This window comes from Acomys minous (assembly GCF_964271855.1).
Source record: "Acomys minous genome assembly, chromosome: 15".
Taxonomy (NCBI): domain Eukaryota; kingdom Metazoa; phylum Chordata; class Mammalia; order Rodentia; family Muridae; genus Acomys; species Acomys minous.
In genome coordinates, this window is record NC_140497.1 from 38,687,243 (window position 1) to 38,710,815 (window position 23,573).

The 23,573-nt window shown below is 35.1% G+C and overlaps 1 protein-coding gene across 11 annotated transcripts in view; it reads right to left on the bottom strand.

Moving 5' to 3' along the window:
* TENM3 (teneurin transmembrane protein 3) overlaps nucleotides 1-23,573 on the bottom strand; it is a 2,605,219-nt gene that overhangs the window by 2,115,835 nt on the left and 465,811 nt on the right. For all 11 annotated transcript variants that reach the window (XM_084760481.1, XM_084760480.1, XM_084760467.1 and 8 more), the window contains exon 3: nucleotides 3,768-3,804. The gene's annotated coding sequence lies outside the window, so the exon portion shown is untranslated. The remainder of the gene's footprint in view (nucleotides 1-3,767; nucleotides 3,805-23,573) is intronic.

Genomic DNA, 23,573 nt, shown 5'->3' on the forward strand with positions numbered 1-23,573 from the left:
CTTGGGGCCGTATCCTGACCTTGAATGTAAAAAACAAAATAAATGGGCATAAAAATAAAAACTGTGTGATGGTATAAGACAATTAAGTATAATATCCGTTCCAATTTCTACTTTGTTGCTGATTTGGAGAGACTGTAAATTCAGCAGGACATAGGGAAGGCCTTCACATATGACAGAGAAAGCAATAAAACATGCTGCTGGTTTTGAAGATTGTATATAAGTGAGGACTTTCGGGAATTTTAGAATTTTCTGTATTTTTCAATCTTCTGGGCAAATTTGTCTCGTGAAAAAAATGAAGTTGTTTGTAAAATATTTACTTAAATTTTATGGTATGCTCCCATAGTTGAAACTTTCATAATAGATTTTCTACTCAACTTCAAACCTGTAAACTTAGTTAAATTCACTGTGGTGAGGTCCCTCCAAGGATAACCCTATGCTTCTGATGGCTTTGATATAACTATGTAATTTTATTAATGCAGGATTCAACAATATGGTGAAAACAACCAAGTAAAAAAACCAAAACAAAACGTCCATTTATCTTGTAAATTAGCTGTTTTACAATGGATATAATTAGTAGGCTTAGATCCAGGAGAGTGAGTGAAAGCTTTGGGCTTACTACTATGCATGATCAGAATGAAAGTAGGTGAAGAATTTTCTGACAGCTCTACTCAGTCGCACAATTTCAATAATAGTGGAAAATAGATCAACACTAAAGTTTCAGGATAAAAATGAACAAATACCAATACTTTTCAATTCTTCATTCTGAAAGCACTTAGGAAGACTATTTGGTGTCAATCAAAGTGCTCTCAGGGAAATACATTTTTTTTCTTAGTCAGTGTCAATGCTGAGTTTATCCTGGCAAACAGCCTGGTGGGATTTTAGGTTATTGACTCATCACATGCCACATTTTTTCCTCTCTCCTATTTCCCTATGCATGAATACATCCTTAGAAGGAAAATGACATACTAATTTCCTTTTAGTTTACAGAATGCTGTTGACATGCTCAGAATGGATCAAGTGTCAGAAGCCCAGAAGTAACCCCAGGTTTGCCCTCTGACTTTGGCCAAGCAACCTTGTTCTCAGTATTCTAATGAGAAACAAAGCACTAATTCCTTCCAATGTAAAATAATTGTTTGGCTATTTGTCAAAAATGATGATTATCACAATATTAAAATGCAATGCATATTTTCTTAAGTTTTTGATAGAAATTATAAAGATTTAAATGAAATGGAAAATACCATGAAGGAAGAATTAAAAGGTATAATCTATTTAGAAAACAAGGTACCAATGTATATCTCTATGAAAATTTCATTAATGTAAAGGGAGATTCTGAATGTGGAAAGCAATATGTATCTAGAAGTTTGACATTAATTATAAAATGAAGCAACTCTGACTTCAGAGTTGATACTATAGGATGAAGTCAAAGAAATCACCATGACTTCTTGCTCATAAGATGTTACGATAAAAGCTTTAACATGTAAATAAAGCTTAAAAATATTTAGAGCCATTTTCATCTATTCCACTACGACATCATGCAGATGAGTTGAGGAGAAACTACTGCAAAAAGGAAATGGCATTCCTGGATGGCTGGTTTTAGGTCAGTATGTTATATAGAAGACTAACTTTCAGGTTAACCAGAGTAGAGAAATTGATGGACAAGAACAGGAAAAATAGTATCCAAGATTCATAATCATTTCTTTTCTAAGTCTTCCCATAATTTCACATGATAGTTACCAAATTAAATATGTGGTTAATAGATTAATGCTACCTAATCATGGAATGTATAGTTATTTAAATAGACATTAATTACAAGATTGGACATGCTATTAATTTGGGAACTGCCTGTCTCAACAATGTAATGAATAGTTACAACACTGAGAGTTGGAAGTGTTCACAAAATGCCTGTAATTCTATCCAATGGGTTTATATATGAAAATCAGCAAGAAAAGACAGCTACATAGTATATAATGAATCATTACTTTATGCCTTTTTTGAAATTTTTTATCTTCTTAAGTCAGTACACTCAAGAAAAAGTTAATATACATGAAAGAACACAAAAAAGCATCCTATAATTATAAATATTAATCAGGTGAAGTATTGTGGGCTTAGTCTGGTATTGGCCACACAGAACAAAACATAGAAAAAGTAGGAAAAAACAGAAAAGTCATTTTCAGCATTTTTAAAGTTTTCTTGCAAAATAGATACTGTTATACTTAGTTTGACAACTGCTTAAAATATCTCAAAGAGTTTAGAGCACTTACTCAAGGTCACACAGCTATGACACATGGCAGCTAGGTCTACCATTTAATAATTAACTGTGAAATCATTAAAACTTCATGTTACATGGAAATAAAATGGAAATTTCTGCAAGCTTTACTTATATTGTGCAATGTGCTATGAACACTGGCTTCAACTTTTAACCATATACTTACAACACTTAATATTAAACTCGTGCAAAGAAGTTCTCTATATTTCTAGTGCAACTAATGTCCACCATTGTATAGAAATTTTGTGAATTGTGCTTTTAAATGTATGTTCCTGATCAGTTACTCAAAAATTTTATGAGCTGAGATCAAAGCAGTGCAGGGCTTTTAAAGCAACAGAAAGGAGTATTTGCAAGTGGCAAAGCACCAATAAAAGTCATTTGTTATATAAGAACGTTTAAAACATGATATTATAGCATGCTGTACACCAGGCTGGTACACTGACATTGCTGGATGGTGAAAACACCACCACTTAAATACGAAATGATTACATGGAGGATGAAGTCAAGGAGCATCAATTTGCTGATCTTAACTCTTAACGAAATTATACACAGAAACTTTCTGCCATTGTAATAAGAAGTTTGACCTCAACATGGCAGACAAAACACCCCTCTCTTTGTTCAGAATAGGAACGTATAAATGTAAGAAAGAAATGCTGGCGATGTTGCAGCAACAAATACAGTAAGTCATAATTAAAATCAAGAGAGAAACATGTTGACACTGGAAGACCTTCACCAGTTTGCTGAAGGCATTTAACATGCTGTTTCAAAGAAACGAAGACTTTAATTTGAGGCTATAGATATTGACATCATGATTTTAAGTGCTTATGAGGAGTGCATGGTGAGAAATAAGCCCATGGGCTTGTGGTTACTCCACAGATAATAAAGAAGAAAGCATTTTCGATAGAAATGATCTGGTTACTTGTAAGTTTCTAGAAATCTTGGAAATATTCATAAGTTGGCTGTGTCAACTTTATTATTTAAGTCATATTTGAAGCTAATCTATTATTAAATTTAACATTATACGTATATTCAAGTAAATAAAATACAGTCGTTTTCCTTTAGAAATAATCTGAGCACACAACTATTATTAGGTTCAAAATGGCTAAACTACTGACTAATTCATTTCAACCATTCAATAAACAAAAGAAATAATATAAAGTAGACATGACCCATTACTAGTAATTTCCGTGAAAAGTATATAATTCTTATCATAACTGAAACAAATGCAATCAAACTGTCTTTATTTTGACAGGTATTTCTTTCTGAAGCTGGCCAAGTTAATTAATATTTCTTACTAAGATAGAAAATATGCTTGTCTGTCCTTCTTATGTAAAGCCAGCATCATGCACAATAATCTGGGGCTTAAGATAATGACTGCTATATATCCTTGCCTTTGAACAACACTGCTGGCAGCCACGGGGCTTTAAAATTAATATGCTCTACTAGACTGTAAATCAGAAATTATGATGCTATTATACAATATTTCTTAAAAGGCACTTACCTTTTTAAAGGAAAACAGGCCTCTGGTAGCAATTCACCTGTTAAAATAAAACATATTATTTATTGGTACTCAGTAAATTATATAAGGAAAAGTTATTTTTTTACTTGGCTCAATTGCAGGGCAACTTCGCAAAAAAAAAAAACTTTTTCTAATCTCCTTTACTTTTCTCTTCTCTGCAAAATGAAAATCACCTCCTTGGTTGTAATAATTAAATGCTTTTCTGTTCAATGTGTGTGTGCACCAAAACTACAAAAGCTAATGAGTCTCACGTCTGAGAGCAGAAACAGAAATTACTGGGCACATTATCCAGGCCATGGGTGTAGACTGGAGTTATCTGTTCAGTGAGTTTACTGAGCAGTGTGAGAATGAACATCTACACAAGAAATCTTCAGGTTAGGTGCAGTGGACAATTCAGCCTCTGTCAGACACAGATACCACCTTATGAGAAAGGCGTGATTAACATAAAATACGCGCTTTAAAGTATTCCATCAGTTATTTAAATTTCTTATGTAAGTTTCCAGTTTCAGTGAACTGCATTAAAGCCTGAGGGACTTTACTTCTGAAGTAAGTCCTGAGAATTTTACTTCTGAAAATTCTCATCATCACTGAGATACAATAGGCAGAAGCATGCATGATATGAAGCAAACACAGTACTTGGTACAAACTGCATTGGATCAATATGGTTCTTAATGCTTGTCAGAGGCAAAGAAGTGGCTTCCTGGGAATAGGAAGAAACTTTTGCACTGGAATCTCTTTTAATGACATTTCATTTTCCATAGCATGTGAATTATTATTTTCTCAGAATGGAGAAATTATGATCTGCAAGTCTTCCTGTTTGTTTGTGTATATAAGATTACATATACATGTTTTCCACTATGCTCATCCCAGTTGTTAGCATGGATGCACATCAAGTTTGAGTTGCTATCATCTATATTATACATGTGCGTATATAAGCATTTTTTGTTATATCCTGAGAAGATCCAAATCCTCAGAAGATTGATAGCTTTTAGATACTAATTTGTAAACAGAGAAAGTTCCGGTGGGAAACTCATCTGAGTTCATTTGAGTGTTAAATTGTCAGGGCAGCAAAATTGCTTCTCAATCTCACCCTAGATTGACTGGCTAATAAGATTGAGAAAGGGAGGGTGCTTAGGTGAGCTGGCAAGGCTGCCTGGAAGGTCTTCTCTCCTTGTACTCGCTATTGTTTGGCAAAACCTTCCCTCTAAGGGCCTCTGGGCAAGGGTCATTAGCTTGCCTTGTGCTAACCTCAGTCTATGCTGTCCCTGAAGCACTTAAGGATAGCACTGGCTAAGTGTCAATAAATTATCGCAAATGTTTTGTCTGTCTGTAGGGGTGACTTTTGTACACCTCTGCTTTGATATGAGTATACACAATTAGAACAATACAAAATGACTATGACAGGCTTAATATTTATAATTCTTGAAAATGAATTTGCTGAACAGGTAAACAATAACTCAGCTGCATAGCTATCCTATACTGTGAACTTTCCACTACATCTAATTATGATTGTCATTTTAGCAAGCTAAGGAATTTTCTCAAATTTCTTGCTCCTCATGTGACTACCTCAGCTCTAATCTCTCCATCAATCTGCGCATGTTGTTTTGTCCTTAAAAGGAGCACAGGTAAGTAATCCCTGTGCTATCTTTGTATTTATCATGAAATGGATATGAAAATTCTGGATGTGATTCCAAGATCTATTGTTCAGGATTTATAACATTGTGAGTTTTCCAGTCTAACTGTACTCATCATATTGAGGAGACAATAACCTTTTTTTTCTCTCTTGTTCTTCTTGAATTTTGCTTGCCTTTTTCAGTCTGAAGCCTAGTCTCAGTTTATCATTAAATAAATATGAAGTATAAAAGCTTTTTTCAATCTGTCTCTGCTTTTCAGTAGCATATTAACTATATAAATGAAAGTTTCAAGTATATGTTTTCACACATTTTTTTTCATGTACTTTGGTCATATGTTCCTCATGTTTTCCAGACAGTTTTGCACATTTTCTATACATACCAGAAAAATATGTGGGATTAACCCTCCAACTCTATATTTTCTTCTCTCTACCTTCAATAAAGCAATTCAAAATGCAACAAAGGCCTGAGTATAAGACCTGAAACAACTATTGAACCATTATCAGGATTTCAAATGTTCCACTCTTTAAATTTTCAGTTGTGTCCTTCTACAATGAATGTAATCAGGAAGTACTTAACTTTCTTCCTCAAGCACTGAGGAGATGTGACCTCATACTCATTTCACAGTTTTCAGATGAAACATAAAGTTTACTCTTCAATCCAGAAGACTTTTGAGAGTTGAAAAAAGTAGTAAGAAGACAGGATGTCAACCCAGTTAAAATGATCCAGGACTGGTCTGTCTGAGGAAACTAGTGCATTTATTTAGCTACCCTTTAGAGATAACTTATCATTTACATTTAAGACTTAAATATCTAAGTTTAAAGAAATATTATAGAAACAGCTTTGGAGTTTTTCTCTAAACACTTCCAAATAAAATTACAGCAAAATAAAATAAACTTAGTTTGCTATAGACAACTAGACCAAAACTTAAATCAGAGACATCAACCAAATGACACCGTAGTATCTTTCTGGGCAAGCCTCTGCAGACATTTCTCAGCCTCTTGCCTACTACTCTCTCACCAACAACACATTCAGCTTCATTAGCTAATTCTCAGCTATGTTTTTGCAGCAGCTAGCATTTTATACTGTACCAAATGCACTGATAATGAATGATCCATATATAAGAACAGTAGAGAAGGCATAAATGGTGACCCTGACATAGGAATAGAACAAAAGTAGATGTTCCAAAATGAAAAGACATTCCTACCTTCTTGGCAAAGAGAACAGCAAAACGTCCTCTCAGAAAATTGTAGTGTCAGGCAGGGGTGAACAACAATAGACTTCCCTGCTCAAAAGTTTAATCTCAAGATGAATAATCTGCAGAGATGCGTTGTGAAGCAAAAACTACGTGTGGAAGATGGAGATCTTAATTGATACAGCATCCCTTTTGCATGCCTGGTTCTCTGGTTGGGTTGCCTTCTTATAGTAATGTATGTGGTTATGCATGCTACATATACATTATTGATTATATAAGGTAAATTGCCTTCCTCATTATTTGGGGTGTTTTTAAATTTTTTCAGAGTGTTTTGGTTTTAATCAGCAAGTTGCAAATAAATAGTAAAAGGCCAAAAGAGAGAGAGAAACCTCACAGTCTAGACTAACTCCAAATATTCACTTATGAACAGATTTGTAGAAGCCCTCAGAGAAAGACAAGAAATCATAGTTGTAGGTCTAGATAATTACAGTGTACCAAGATGCTCCAAATATTTCAGGCTGAAAGGAGAGAGAAGATCATTTTGCGACAGTAGAAATTCGTGATTTCCAAAGTCATGTGAGAAATATGGAGAATGGGAATTGTGGAAAATAACAAGACTATTGAGGCATATTTGCACATGTCAGTAATGGTGAGATTCTTAACTGTCACTATGTGAATGATAAATAAATAAATAAAAGATGAGTACTAAGAGATCAAAGAGCATAATTGATAGATATTTTAGCTGTGTAAGAATATGTCTCTGACTATTGGTCTGAAAGACTAAGGCACCATTTATAAATGAGGGATTATAAAAAAAAATTAGGATAAAAGCATAAGATGAAAAAATGAGTTTATGCATAAATTTCTCAAGCATCAACCCTCAAGGATCCTCAGTTTACTTACACATGAAATGCACACACTACAACAGTCCTAAATGAAGCTACCAAGTTGACTCCATCTTGTGTCTGCTTGGATACTTCTCAGGTCCTAATCCGCTCTCTAGTCATATCAACCTTAACAACACATTTGAGACTTTCCATGACCCTAAATGTGGCCCAGTTGTACAACCAAAACAATTGATATATTCTGCCAAAACAAATACTGCAAAGTTTTCCTGACCTCTACAGTGATGCCACTGTGGTTTTTGCCTTTATAAATATTGTATAGATCTTCAGTATAGAGTTCTGTGTGGAAAGAGTCTGCTTTGGGTCAGTGGATTAAACAAAAGACCCTTGTTTAAAAAAAAAGAATTCTAAAGTCCAGAACATTCTCAATAGCTGTAACCATATTGTGATATATATTGACATATATGTTGAGTCTGCTATTGATTTTATATGTGGGTCTTTGTATGTATATTTATATGTATACATACATGCATACATATATAATTTTATATAGAGGGAAAAAGAAGAAAAGGATATATATGTAGATATATATGTGTATATATATATGTCTAGACAGATGGATATATAGATAGATAGATAGATAGATATAGATGGATAGATAGGTAGATAGATAGATAGACAGACAGTGATGAGACAGATTTCCCTTAATTTGTAATAGAGAAAAATAACAAAAATTGATTGAGCTTGTTTGAAGATATATAATGACTATATCATAGAGGAAAGATTTTAATGCCATTTCATTTACTCTGAGCACCACTCCTCACAGAACTGATGTTGAATTTGTTATACTTGTAACTATATACCACAATTCTTATTCTGTAAAGCATGAAGCCATTACCTTTTTTCATTACCTAAAATAGTTACACATTTTCCATTTAGTAAAGAAGACAGAGGAAACCGCTCAATGTGCTTTTTAGCTAACCTTGGTACAAAAATCCTTTTGAAAATTAATCAGGAGTAGCTAAATAACTCATCACAGAGCAAAATGTACTTGGATATGTACCTCTGTCACCCAGGTCCACACTGATTTACCTAATTAGGGAACCAAAACCCATGTCTGTGCCTATGTCTATTTGGATAGAGGACACTGGATATGAAGCATGAAAAGGCTCCAGGTGGCTCTCACAGTTGAATTGGTTACCTAGAATGATGTTTATTTTCAAGTTCGTATTTTCATTTCTCTTTCTTTTATATTTGCTCTTTAATGTGCTTTTAATGTAGATTTTTATTTGGGCAGTTCATGGTTGTTATGTGAATTCACTGTTGCGGAATCTGGGGAATCTTAAGCATTTTGTGAAAATTACTATTTTTTGTTGTTATAAGCAGCAAGAATATTCCCTCTGATAGAAAGAACAATTAAAGGGCTTTCTTGATCAGTTTAGTCTTAAATTTTGTTTATATTGGTTTATTTGGATTGTTAATCATCACGAGACTTAACAAATTATCTGAAATCAGAGCATGTCATATAATGTCTATTTTGCTTCTTGCTAGAAATGGATCATTACACAGCCAAAACTCATTGTTAAAATAATTTATTTTCTGGGTTTTTCATCTTTCCCTGATCTAATATGAAGAGATAAGTTAGTGTAGTCATCTAAAGTCTTGCATTTTCATAAAGGATAAAAAGAGAATTTGCCATGCATAGCCCAAAGCAGAAACATTATTTGACTGAAGTTAGTGAAGGACTGAGACATGTTTAATTGTGTAGTGTGTATGGCACGGAAGCAGATTATAGAATTCTGAAAAGTTGCACAAGATATAAAGGTTTGTTCTTTTAAATGTAAATTTCTTTTAAATTTAAATTGTATTATATGTATCTAAATTGATTATATTACAAATACTAACCTAAAATTCACATTGCCTGAACTTAGAAGACATCTTAATACTTAATCTATTGGTCTTTTTTAAACAACCTCTCTTTCTCCTCTTGCATCTATTTATGTTTTAAAAAGAGAAAATTGTACTCATTATGTTATAAACCTCTTGTGAAGAAGAAGTGATTGGTATTTTAGAAGTTGTTAGAATATTGGCACATAATTAGCTCTCTCATGTGTGTCAGTTTCTATGATATTTGGATCCAGACTACTCTTCTGCTTTAGCTTAGAAATCATCAAATAAAAATAATAATGTAACCTTAAAAGTTTCTAAAGAAAAAATGTCACAATAACTTCATTATATCAAAAAAAAAGCAGAAAATCAGATAGCAGATAATTATCCCATATTCTAAGTAGAAAAGAGGCACACTAGCTAGAAAAACAGGTTACAGGACAATTGTTGCAGGTGGCAATAAAGGTAGAACTCTTTCCAGGTATGTGACTTATAATCTATTCAGAAAGCAAATAGGAGTAAATACTGTATTTGGCAATATAAGGTTATTTCTATAAAAGGATTACAAGACAAGAGACTTTGGAGGAAATCATGTTATTGTGAGCCAAAGAAGAAAACAACCTTCTTCAAAGACCAACCCTTACCATTATTATATATTCATCCATACCTACATTTCTAAATCAATTTTGCTCACATCTACAATCATTCTCTGTGGAATAGGCTGCAGTGTCTGTCTTTTTAATGGCCAGAGCCTCATATCTAATTATTTATACTGCTGAAAGGTTCAGTTAGCTTAACCAATACTGATGAGTGACTTCTAAGTACAGGGAGAGCCATCATGGGCCCTGAGTTTTGTCATGTTGAGAATAATGACAAAGAAAGAACAAATCTGTCCTAAGCACTATGGAAGAGATTAAAGAAAAAAGAGACACACTATAACACCAGAGGGTGACAGAAACCATTGTATTTTGCATGGTCATGAAAATTTCTCAGAATACGTGACAATTATTCTAGGATAAAATACATATGAAAAGAATCAGTGTATCTGGGGACATTTGGCAGCAGGTTCTTGCAGGATGAATGAAACACAAGTGCAAAAGCCCAAGTAAAGGAAAGGACAGCTGAAAGCTGCAAGAAGAAAGGTGTTTCAGAGACGCTTAGGAGTGAGGTCTGAAAGATGGGCCCGGGGAACACATGTTCACATTGGAATCACTTTCTTAGAACAAAGGGTCAACAATAAAAATGGTAGGATGAATGATGCCCTTGGTGTGTTTTTTTTCCTTTAAAGTAATCCTTTGGGGATTGTGTAAATGGACAGCAAGTATCAAAGGTAATAGGGGGAGGAGAAAAAAAGAAGTCATTGCTGTAGTCTCCGAGAGAGGTGCTAGGAGTGAGGGGTTGAGGGAGACATGCTGGTTCTGGTGCAAATGGGGCCAGAGTAAAAGAGGGAAGAGCTGACTGGTGATTGATTTGGTGTTAGAGAATGGGAAGAAAGAAATTAAATTCAGCTCCTGAATTTTTGATTGTGTGGACATTTTCCAATGAGAAGAAAAAGCATGCTTAGAAAGGTGAAGGTAAATAGGAGGTTCTTATATTTCATGCACTACCATTGCATAGCAAAGTCTAGATTAGAATACCATGTAATGTGACACCATATTTAATTGGTGTGCTTTTCAACCTCAGTTCTGTTAGCACTATGCAGAGGGCATTCTGTGTATGTCTGCACTGTAGGATATTTCTTCTTTATTGTCTCCATTTAATGAACAAAAGTATGCAATTCTGACAAGTAAAAATGTTACAAGGTGTGGTTAGATGATGAATGGAGAAGGAAGCAGCAAATATCTGTAATTCAACTTGATAAATTTGAGTTACATATACGTATTTGGTAGGAAGTAAATGTAGAATTTAGCTCCAGGGCAAAAATATATGTTCACCTACGGAAAGATAAAAAATATAAAGGCATCATTTAAAAGGCTCCAACATTAGAGACTACAAAGAAAAAGAAAGTCTAATAAAGACCAAAAGGTGGGATTCATGTGATGAATTTGATGGGTTGGAATCTTGATGAATATATTGTTCACAGCAGAAGAGAGAAATCATGAGTAGTTTATATAGGATTTTCATTAGATAAGTAAGAACTGAAAGCCAGTCCAAGATCCACTCAAATTAGAAGTGATATAAAGTTACGGTATAGTCAAAGTATTAAAATTTGTATTATCATAAGTTATGTCAGCAAATCTTTTGGCCTGGACAAGACTTTAGCAATAGATAAGGTTAGTTTTGGGTAACCTTGCAATAGTATTCTGTGCTAAGCTTGAGGTTTGGCCTTCTATGCAAATGCATATGAAGTTAGATGCCAGTTTCTACCTGTGGTCATGTATAAGTGGTAAAGCAGCCTTGAGGTTGGCTTTCACTCTATGCTGCTTGCCTCCTTACACTTACAGAAGCATGACGGATATCCGAATTGCCATTCAGGAGCCTGGATTGATAAACAAGTTGACAGCGACCTTTACAGGATGGTGGTTGGAACCTTGCCAGTAAACTCATCTCCACTCCATAGGAGACAGGCTGTTCCTCCCTCCTTGTACACTGATATTGGAAACATTCTTGTGAGGTATACTAATTTTGTGGACATTTGTTGGAGTGTGTGTTCATATGTCTGTGTTTTGTGTGTGTCAATGTTATTATATGGGTGTGTTTCTATATGTCTTCTCTCTCTCTCTCTCTCATATGTATATATGTGTGAGTGTAAGATATGGAAAAGCTTCAATTTCAAATATTTACATGAGGAACATTAGTTTTGATATATTACAAAAGTTCACGCTACACAATATGGTATATTTTTGTAAAACATTTTACTAACCCCATAAACCATTTGAGATGGCGTCACCTCCCAGAAATCTGAATATTCAAAAATTGCCTGGTAATAGTCTGAGTGCACATAAATTAACACAAAAGGTAGAGGTTCCAAATTATAAAAGTATATGTGGGGGAGGATTGGATTTTCAAGACATGATTAGGAGAAAAGAATTTCAGTGGCACTCAGTAAAAAAAACCTAAACCACCATCCTTTTGCATAGAAAACTATTTTGGCCTCTCTAAAGGGTCATGGTGATGTTCTTCATTGAACATGGATTTTCCAAACAGAGTTGCTTATGGTTGTATTGCTCATAAAAACATGTGAAAAAGTGTATTTGAAAAATCCTTTTATATGTTGATATATTTCACAAGTATTTCATATGTGTAATACAAGATATGAAATTATCTTCATAATTCTTTGCAAATGAATGGCTTTTTATATTTCTCTTAGCCCTACTGTCATCTCATAGTAGAGCCTTTAGTGATAGCAGCATTCTTGTGTCAAATTTCAAGTGGAAGATTCTTGAAGAGATTCATAATTTTAATAAAAGTTTTGAGCAGAGATGCCATGAACTAAATTAGGTTAGAGGTACAGTAGTGAACGTAAAGAGCATTAGTGTGTGGTTGTGGACTTGCTATGTTCCTCATACAGATTACAAAAAGGAGGCATTCTTTCAACTCCAGACTATATGAAATGGCATGTGCAGAGAGGTGAGAAATCGACACGTCTGATGAGCAGTGGCTGAGTATATCAGGAACAGAATATATTGCAAAATTTTCTCAGTACCCTCTTTGCCTAGTTATGGTAGACTTTAATCTTATTTTGATTTTCTAATAAGTCTTTTATTTTTATGAATTTATTACCTAAATAGTTTAGGACATATCCTCAGCTTCTATTTTTTCTATACTCTCAAATCAATTTTGTATTTCTGTACATCTATATTCACATATCAGAAAATATGAAGAAGTGAAATTACAAGAGACCAAATGTAGTTGAAAGAATTATCCTAAATCACCTATATTGACAAGTTTTCCCATTGTCCATTTAATTAGCAGTTACTATTGATAAAATCTAAGTGAAAGATGGATAATTGCTCCCTTCTGGGTTCCTAGCTGTCCATTTCACCCATGGTTTTCAGTAATTACTGGTTCCTTCCCTGTTCAATATGTAGGAACATTCCCCCTAAAGAACAGGATTGTGCATTGCCTATTAAAGTTATTGCCAGCTTCTCAAAACTGAAGTAAATGCTTTCACAAATAGCATTTCCAATGAATAATGCTGAAATCAGACTTTTTTCCTTGCAAGTGCCTCAAGTAGTTGGCTCCTTTCCCATCAGCTACTTTGTAACTGTGAATATGACAACATGACGGTGATTCACAGATGCCAAAATATGACGAGCAGAGCAAATCTGTGTTCCAGATGTGATAAGGTGAGGACAGCAGAACTCGAAGCCCCAGGTGATTTCCACGGAGACACCTACATACGGTGGGTTCACTATCTATACCATGCAGCCGCCAACTCTAATAACCTGGTCCGGTGAGCAGCTCTGCAAGAAATGCAAATGGATGGGAAAAAAATTTCCTGTGTTGTACAGTAACATCTTAAGCTGATTTGATAGATGTATGCTTGAAAAGCATACGCCTCAGCCTTGGAGAATGCCTTTTGTTATGTTCAATACACAGTGGGCTAGAACTGAGAAAAATACATAGAAATTATGAATGCCTTTTCAAATTCCTTTACCAATCCTGCAACCCTATAAGCAATGCAACAGCAAGTGAAATAACAGCTTGTTTCATGTTTTTATCATACTATTTGGAAACTTATTTCAAATGTACATATGCTTCGTACATTAGTGGTTATAGTTACTCATCTAGGGGACAGAAAAAATAGATTGTGAACATGCATCATAGAAGCAGCTAACATACATTCATACAAAGCATTTCTCATGCTGGCATTGCAGTACTCAGAAATAATAGAATCACAAGTTATACAAGATTGTCGTTACTGTTTCTACACATATATCTATGTATATTAGACTCATACATTCTGATTTTTGCCAAGCTTGATTAATAATGTAATTCATGAGAACCCATTTATGGACCTAAAAAATCAATCTTTCTACGTTAAATCCAGGAAAATGTTTTATTAGACATAATATAATGTAGATGACTATTAGAACAATTTTACCAGAATGACGATAAGTTTAAGGGAATATTTATGTGGAATTATGATTCTAAATACAGTGATAAAAATCAAGTTTGTAAATAAAAGCAAAAGTATCAATGTGTTCTATCTCTTATTCAAAGTGTAGTGACCTTACTTGGATGAGCCCGTACACTTTAATCGCAATGGCATTTTTATAAAAATGAAAATCACATATATTTATAAATTTTTAAAATCTGACTTGGAATAGAAGTAAACATAACTGTGGGGAATTTAAAAATTATTTTTACAAATTGCCTAGTGGAGACATAAAATCAATTTTAACATGAGTCATTTCCTAGTTATCATCAAAAATATCCTTGTCATTTTTTTTCTGGCAAGCTATAAATAAATGCCAAAGTTGTTTGCAGATGGCAAACTGTCTATGGGAAGGAGACTTGCTCGTTTGCCATTGTATTTCAAGAAGCACTGGCAATGCCAGTCACTTCCGATTGTTAAGAAGTTTTGGATAATCAATTAGTGAATCCTAAATGAACTGTTGTGAACTGAAATTCTGAGAATGACTCCAAATGTTTTTACAAACTACACTATGCCAATGAAATACAAATTACCAGAGGTTGAAGTAATTGCAAAGTGATTAAGGCTTTGTGTAGCAAGAAGGAGAGCTATGAGGAGTGGGTTCGGAATTATCAACCCATAGGAGTGCCAGGTGGGCACAGCATCTTAACTGTCAACTCATATTACTGTTTGGTGGGTGTGACATCTTATCTATAATTCTAACTCCAGAAACCAGAGACCTCATATCCCTAGAACAAATCTTGCTAAGGAGACTAGCCATAATGTTGATCTCTGCATTCCAGGGGGAACATCTAAATTATTGAATAAAATAGTAGAACAATGGGAGGAGTGTCCTTTACATAAACCTGGGCCTACAAATGCATGTGCACATATGTGCAAATATTCCATCATACAGTATACTTACATACACACAAATGTACACACGACGCACACACACACACACACACACACACACACACACACACACACACACACACACCAAAACAAAAGAAAAGAACCAGAAACTATTATATATGCTTCACTCTATATGTTAACTGAGATGATTTTGACTTTGGATATTTTTAAGGAATTACTTAAAATGCGCACGTATCATTTTATTAAGTTTCTCAAAATTTAGAAGTATCATAAAGGGGTAAATAAGCTGTTATCAGAATAGACCATACTTTGGAAAGCATTTTCAAAAGCGATTTTATTGTATAACATAATTCTACTTATCACGGTGATTTTATAAAACAGAACAACTTTTTTCATACAGTGCTGTCACTTCTCTCAGCCTATGTGAATCGTAAAAAAAAACATATTTCTATGTGATACACACAGCATGCTGTTCAATAATGCACATATTTATATGCTATTTATTTTAATAAACATGCTATTGTTCTTAATAATTACGTTCTACATGTGAAAACTGCTAAGTTCTGCTTATGCACAATCTCATATAAATAGACTTCTGCTATAACCATAACCCATATTTTCAGAAAAGCAACTACTTTGCCCAAGTTAATAATCAAGGGGATGGGAAGAAAGTATCACTTTTATGAAGAACAGCTAGAGATAAATATTTAATGCTTCAGAGTTAAACAGAAGAACTGTTTAAAATGGATGTAATAGAAGTCAAACAAGAAGTTAAATTTAAAAACATACAGCAATGGTAAGAATTTGATAATATTTATTTATTTATTTTTAATTTTTTATTAATTTATTCTTGTTACATCTCAATGGTTATCCCATCCCTTGTATCCTCCCATTCTTCCCTCCTTCCCATTTTCCCCTTACTCCCCTCCCCTATGACTGTTCCTGAGGGGGATTACCTCCCCCTATATATGCTCATAGGGTATCAAGTCTCTTCTTGGTGACCTGCTGTCCTTCCTCTGAGTGCCACCAGGTCTCCCCCTCCAGGGGACATGGTCAAAGGTGAGGCACCAGAGTACGTGTGAAAGTCATACCCCACTCTCCACTCAACTGTGGAGAATGTTCTGTTCATTGGCTAGATCTGGGTAGGGGTTTGAAGTTTATGGCCTATATTGTCCTTGGCTGGTGCCTTGGTTTGAGCAGGCCCTCTGGGCCCAAATCTGCCTATCACAATGATAATATTTATTTTTTTCTGGATTAGAGATGAACATTTTCTTCAAAGAAATATTTAAAGACAGGGGCCAGCCTAGTTTGCAAGAGTTAGAAAAGTTCATTAGTAGATAAGTTATTTGTAATATGAAAAAAATTACTTTTATTAGGTGTGTAGGAAAAGGGGGCATATTTTGTTGATTGAAAAATAAACTCAGTAAGTTTTTAGCTTGTGAAATGATGGTTAGGAGCAAAAGACACACACACACACACACACACACAGAGAGAGAGAGAGAGAGAGAGAGAGAGAGAGAGAGAGAGAGAGAGAGAGAGAGAGAGAGAGAGAGAATTCAGAGACAGTGACCTCTAGAAGTGTAGTTAAGATGGATACAGTCTATAGATTCAGCTGAGAGGTTTCTGTAGAAACAGAATACCTCAAGTGACATCTAGGTTCCATTCTCTTTTCATATACAATGTATTGGTGCTATGTATATTAATTCTTAATTATCATCATGTGGCAGTTTCCTCTGAGACTGAAAGACTCTCTTGTAGGGAAGGTATATAAAGAACTCAAAACAGCTTCAGGAAGTCCCTGAAATTGACCAGATTCACTACACCATAATATTACATAAACAGTAAAGACATCTGAGAGCTACTCTCAGAGAAGCCAAGCCACAAAGACAACTCTCAAACAAACAAAGCTGAGACAGGACCAGTTGCCTAGAAGCAGTTGAAGCCAGCCAGGCATATGGAAGACGTTTAAAACAATCGAGTCACTTGGAAAGTGCACTCTCTAACTTTTGAGCTGCCTGCAATCTGTGCACTGTGCCCCAGGATCTAGCTTTGTCACCCATGATATGGTGGACTTTGGTGATCCAGCAGTTTTTTGAATCAGTTATGCTCCTTTTAATAACCCCAACAAAACTCTTATATCATATCTATTTTTTATTTAATTTTAATTTTATTAATTTATTAGGATTACAACTCAATTGTTGTCCTATCTCTTGTATCCTCCCATTCTTCCCTCCCTCCTGCTTTCACCCTATTCCACTCTTCTAGGTCTATGACTGAGGGGGACCTCCTTCCCCACTATATGGTCATAGGCTATCAAGTCTCTTCTTGGTAGCCTGCTTATTCTTTCTTTGAGTGCCACCAGGCCTTCCCACCAGGGGGAGGTGGTCAATTATGTGGTTCCAGAGTTCATGTCAGAGTCAGTCCCCACTCTCTACATAACTTTAGGCAGTCATGGGACCTCTCTTGCTTTCTACAGTATCATAGATGTGTATGTGTGTTGCATCTCCCAGGAAAAATTTTGTCACATAGTGAATTGTGTATCCTCATTACATCCATATATGTTTAATATGTTTAATAAGTAGTGCAGACTGTCTAGATTCTTCAATCATGAGGATTGCCATGCTCTAGAACCATAGTGGAAAATGATCAAGGCTAGTAGGTGACTAGAAAAGACTTCCATAAGTGAGTTCCAGGAATTTAATTCTGAAGTTGGATTTTTAATACTCAAATAAGCAGGGGCACAGGTTTTAGAGCATTGTTATACATATGCACATAGAGGGGGAGGAATTCCCCCTCAGAACAGTCATAGGGGAGGGGAATAAGGGGAAAATGGGAGGGAGGGAAGAATGGGAGGATACAAGGGATGGGATAACCATTGAGATGTAACAAGAATAAATTAATAAAAAATTTTTTAAAAGTTATTGAAAATGTACTGAAATGAAAATGCATTTGAGATGTACAGTATACTAGTGCAGGGTAGTACAAGGTGTGTCCTCACCAAATAAGCTTTTCCATCCCCTGGCATAAAGAGAAAAGGTGCAATAGTACAGCATTAGGGTAGGAAAGTGGCACAGTTGAAAACAGTGCATTGTTTCTATGGAATACACATTAATTCAGTATACCAATTTGAAAACTCAGAAATTCATACTTTTGAAATGTAAAAAAAAAAACTTTTCATGGAAATGTGCACATTCGCTGTGAATTGGGTTTACAAACCAGGGTCTTCTGGACAATGTTATAAATTATTTAAACCACAATCTATACATGATGAGGTTAAGAAACGTAATAATTGCAAACACTTCTTCAATTTGTTTGTCTGTAGGCATTGATATATAAAATATTTTGCTCTTCAAACTTCCAAATTTGAAATCATATTGCTTAACATATATCATGAATTATCAGTATATTTTTGTAGTGTTGGACATTGAATCCAGTGCCTTTGTGCATATCAAGCAAGCATTCTTTCTCTGAGCTACATCTCCAGGCTGATATTATTAATTTTGATTGTCACAAATTTAAGGAAGTGCACAAAAATGTGAAATCTAGATATATTGGAGCTAATGTTGAGCCACGCATACATAAATGATAAATGATAATATATATAAACCTATCATATTTATTTCTGATTGAGCATTTAAGATAGTTTATGCTTATGATATAGGTAAGTAAGCTAAAGAAACGTTAACTAATAAACTGGCCTGTTAAACCAAATGCAATATTGAATAACACAAGGATTAGAGATATAACTAAGAATATTTAACCACATTGGAAGGAAAACGTAAGGCTGATGTTAGTAAATAAATTAAATAAGTCTTGTTAATATCAGAACATCCAATTATAAGAAATAGTTGTAAATAGTATTAGGCTCCATTTTGAACACACATTCATGTAAAGGCTATGTCTCTATCTGACAGTGAAAGGCACCATAGTCTGAAGCTGATGGTGAAATGCTACTGTGGATACTGCTCGCCCTGAGGCTACATTTGTTTGTATTTGTTTTGTTTCTCTTTAGTTTGAAGTATTGTTGGATACTAAGGTCTCTATTACCTCATAATGTATAAACTTTGGCCATTGGTATAATAGATTTAGTAATATGTCCAAATTATATCATTATTATGCAAAATTATTAATCTTTAACACCCACAGTGGGTTGATATCCCAAACTGAAACAAAGGAAATTAGAAACATACAATTAGGAGATAAATTTATGGCACCCAAAGCCTCCTACACAATTTGATTTTCAGCCTAATTAAAGGGGTGACTCTCTCTCTCTCTCTCTCTCTCTCTCTCTCTCTCTCTCTCTCTCTCTCCCTCTCTCCCTTCCTTCCTGTCTTCCACCCTCCCTCCAAGCCCCTCTCCCTCTCTTTCTATGTCCCTGTTGCTTTCTGTCTACCTCGTATTCTCTCTTTATATCTGCGTATACTTTAGAGTAGAAAAAAAGTTCTAAACAGAACACCCTGCAAATTAAAAACCTTACATTCCCTGTGACATTTTAATGTTTGCGGGGGGGGGGGGAATCTGTGTTTTACCCAAGTCCACTATGCCATGGCCATCTAATATTAAAGCCATCACAATACCAATTAATTGTCCAGAGGTGGGAATTGGTGTATTAGGTAAGGCGAATGAGGCAAGCTCACCCTTGAATATTAGCCAACAAAACCTACATTGTTCAAAAGGCAGTAAGAATCCACTGTAGGTATTTGAGCTGGCTGACATGGCCAATGTCAGTGTTCGAAAGAGAAATCTGACAGCAGTGCCTGGATCCTTTGTAGAGGAGGAAAAGAAGATGCTGAGATTATTTAGGAAGCCCATTAAGTTGTGCAGAAAACAGCATGTGGAGTCTGCCATTGCTGTTTAAAATTAAATTTGATATATTTGCATTGTTGGAAAGTTAATCATTATAAAATTAGGAAAAATAATTATCTTTTCATCATAGATACTACATGACTACGGAACTAAGGAACTAATACATTAAGAAGTAATGGGGTTGAAGAGTACGTGGAACAAAAATGTGCCCGAAAGAAAGGAGAGAGGCTGTCAAAATCCTGTGAAAACTTGCCTACTGCCTTGAAAAATTGTCCTCCAGTGAACTGCCTTCAGGCTGCATTTTCAGGAATTATATTCTAGTAATGGTCAATTTTTCAACCAAAAGGGTGATACTTCTCTCCATAAATTTGATTCCCAGTCAATATTTCTTATCCATAATGTGACCGAGGTTTTTCACAGTTAAAAAATAACCAAGGTTAAAAGGTCTTGTAAATATGTAGCATCATTAGACATCAGTCACATGAAGTGAGGGCTGGTATTCTGATGTGCTGATGCCAAGGTTGCTGTAGGTCTGTTTGTCACTCTTTCTTCTTAGACAACTGTGATAAATAAACAGTGAGGCCCGTTATTTACAGCTGCACTGCCAGAAGCTGCCATTCATTTCCCTATCCAAAAAGCCAATGTTGGTTGTTATTTCTGTATGATGTGGTTACATATTATATCCTCCAAGCATGTTATAATGAGCCTGAAGTTGATTTAACACTTCAAATGCTAACGAAGTGAATGGTTATGTTTAGCTTTATTTCATACACATACTTATTGCTTGAGAACGAGGCTGTAAATGTTCAACAAATCAGTACACACTTTTCCACATATATGACAGGTGAAATCTCCGCAATCTAGATTGCAGGTCACAGCTATGCAGTATGTGAAGGTATTGAAATTGCATGGGAAGGGGATACTAATTAAATGAACAAAATGGGGAGCTAATAGCAGTCCATTCGTAATTCTAATGACTCATTCAACTCAGGACAGTCCCTCATACAACCGACTTTACAGGAGACCCCATTTAAGGCTTCTACCCAAGGTCCTCGTTTACAGCCTAGTGAAAAAAAAACCTTAATTTCCTACTGTTTCTTTGAACACAAACCTTTACACATCCTCTCCCAGCCAAGAGCTCACTGGCTCTCCTCTTCATCACAGCTCATCAGCCACTGGTGTAATTAATACTTTTCAGTAACTTTGAATCATATTTGCCTTACTATGTCTGGAGCTGCCCAATCCCAGGATGTGAGGCAGTATTTTTCATTTTACTTTTGAGATTAAAATTATATCATTTCTCCCTTCACTTTCCTCAGTCCAAAACCTCCTTTCCTTTTTTTTCTTTCAATTCCTGTTTTCTTTTTCTCTTTACTTGTTAATACATGCTCATATGCATATAATACATATACACAAATATACATATACATACACACATATACATACATACATACATACATACATACATACATACATACATACATATCCTGCTCCATATGGCAGCTAAGAAATGCTGAGTAGCAGAATTTAGGGTTTTACTAGTCCTTTTTTGCAGATTATCTTTTTAATTTCTTCTCCCTTCTTAAAGAAGAGTCTTGTAATATCCTTTGACCCGACCAACTCACTGAGTCTTATCTCCTGTGAGCCTGGCTGTGTTCATGCTTGCTGACCTATAGGTCAGGATTTACTCTGACTTTTGCTCTCAAGGATCATATATATGTAGGGGTGGTGGCTGATGTCTTTAATCCCAGCACTCAGGAGGAAGAGCCAGGTAAACCTCTGTGAGTTGAAGGCCAGCTTAGTCTACAGAGCTAGTTTCATGACATCCAAGGCTACACAAAGAAACCCTGTGTCTGCCCCCCCCTCCCCGAAAACAGATTTTAACTTACTTGCTAATTCTACTTTACTTTCATTGCTGTTTAAAACACCAGATCTGTAAGGAACTTATACAAGTAAATTGTTTATTTCAGATGATGCTTCCAGGCTGCAGTACATCATTGAGAGACGTTAAGGCAGAAACTCGAGATTGAACTAATGGATCTGGTCATGGTGGCACATGCCCTAATTTCAGCACTCAGAGAGGCAGAGGAAGGTAGGTATTCGTGTGTTTTAGGCCAGCTTGATCTACAAAGTAAGTCCAGGACAGCTGAAGCTACAAAGAGAAACTCTGGGTTCACAAACAACAACAACAACAACAACAACAACAACAACAACAACAACAAATTGAAAAAGAAAAAGAAGGACAGAAAGAAAGAAAGAAAGAAAGAGAAAAAGAAAGGATAAACAAGTGGATACACTATAGAACTGTACGAGGTTGCTAGTGACTGGGTAACTCACTGACACATGTGCAGTTAGCTTTTTTAAAGCTCAGAGGCACACTTTCCCAGGTAGTACAACCCATAGTCATCAACCAAGACCATCAATCTCCTACAATTGCCAGCCTAACTGAGGCAACACTTCAGTTGAAGCTTCCTCTTCCCAGGTGACTCTGGGTTGTATACAGTTGACTATAAAAGTTAACCAGTTAGTGCTTCTCATAACTGCAGCTGTCAATGTCATTATAAAGAAACATCTTATCTAAAATGGAACACATAAAATTTTCATGGTAAATATGTTGGATCAAAACATTCATAATTAAGATGTTATTTGCGTTGTTCAAATAGAAAAGATGATATTATTGAGTTTTTCTTAATAAAGTTAGGCTTTTGGTACCTATTGTTTAGTACTTTTCCATTTAAGTTTTCTTTATTAATACCTGTGTGCAATACATTGTTCTACTTGAAAATGGTTAATAAGAATACAAATTCTCCACTTTTTCTTCTAACGGATTTAGTGTGTCTGATTTTATGATGAGATCTTAAACCATTTGGACTTCAGTTTTGTGCAGGGTGATAAATATGGATCTACTTGCATTTATCTACATGTAGCCATACAGATAAATCAGCACCATTTGTTGAAGATGCTGTCTTTTTTCCTCATTGTATGGTTTTGGCTTCTTTGTCAAAATTCAAGTTCCCATAGGTGTGTGGGTTTATTTCTGGGTCTTCTATTTGATTCCATTGATCAACCAGCCTATTTCTATGACAGTACTATGCCATTTTCATTACTGTTGCTCTATAGTACAGCTTGAGATCAAGGATGGAGATTCCTCTGGAAGGTTTTTTTGATGTACAGGATTGTTTTATCTATTCTGTTTGTGTGTTTGTTTTCATATAAAGTGGAAAAATGATTTTTCAAGGTCTGTACAGATTGTGTAGATATTTTGATAGGGATTGCATTGAATCTGTAGATTATTTTTGGTTAGATGGTCATACTCAGCTATTAAAATCAAGGAAGTCTTGAAATTTACAGGCATATGGATGGAACTAGAAAAGATCATCCTGAGTGAGGCAACCCAGATCCAGAGAAGCACGTATGGTATATGCTCATTTATAACTTGATATTAGCCCAACATATGTTCTCTGAAAG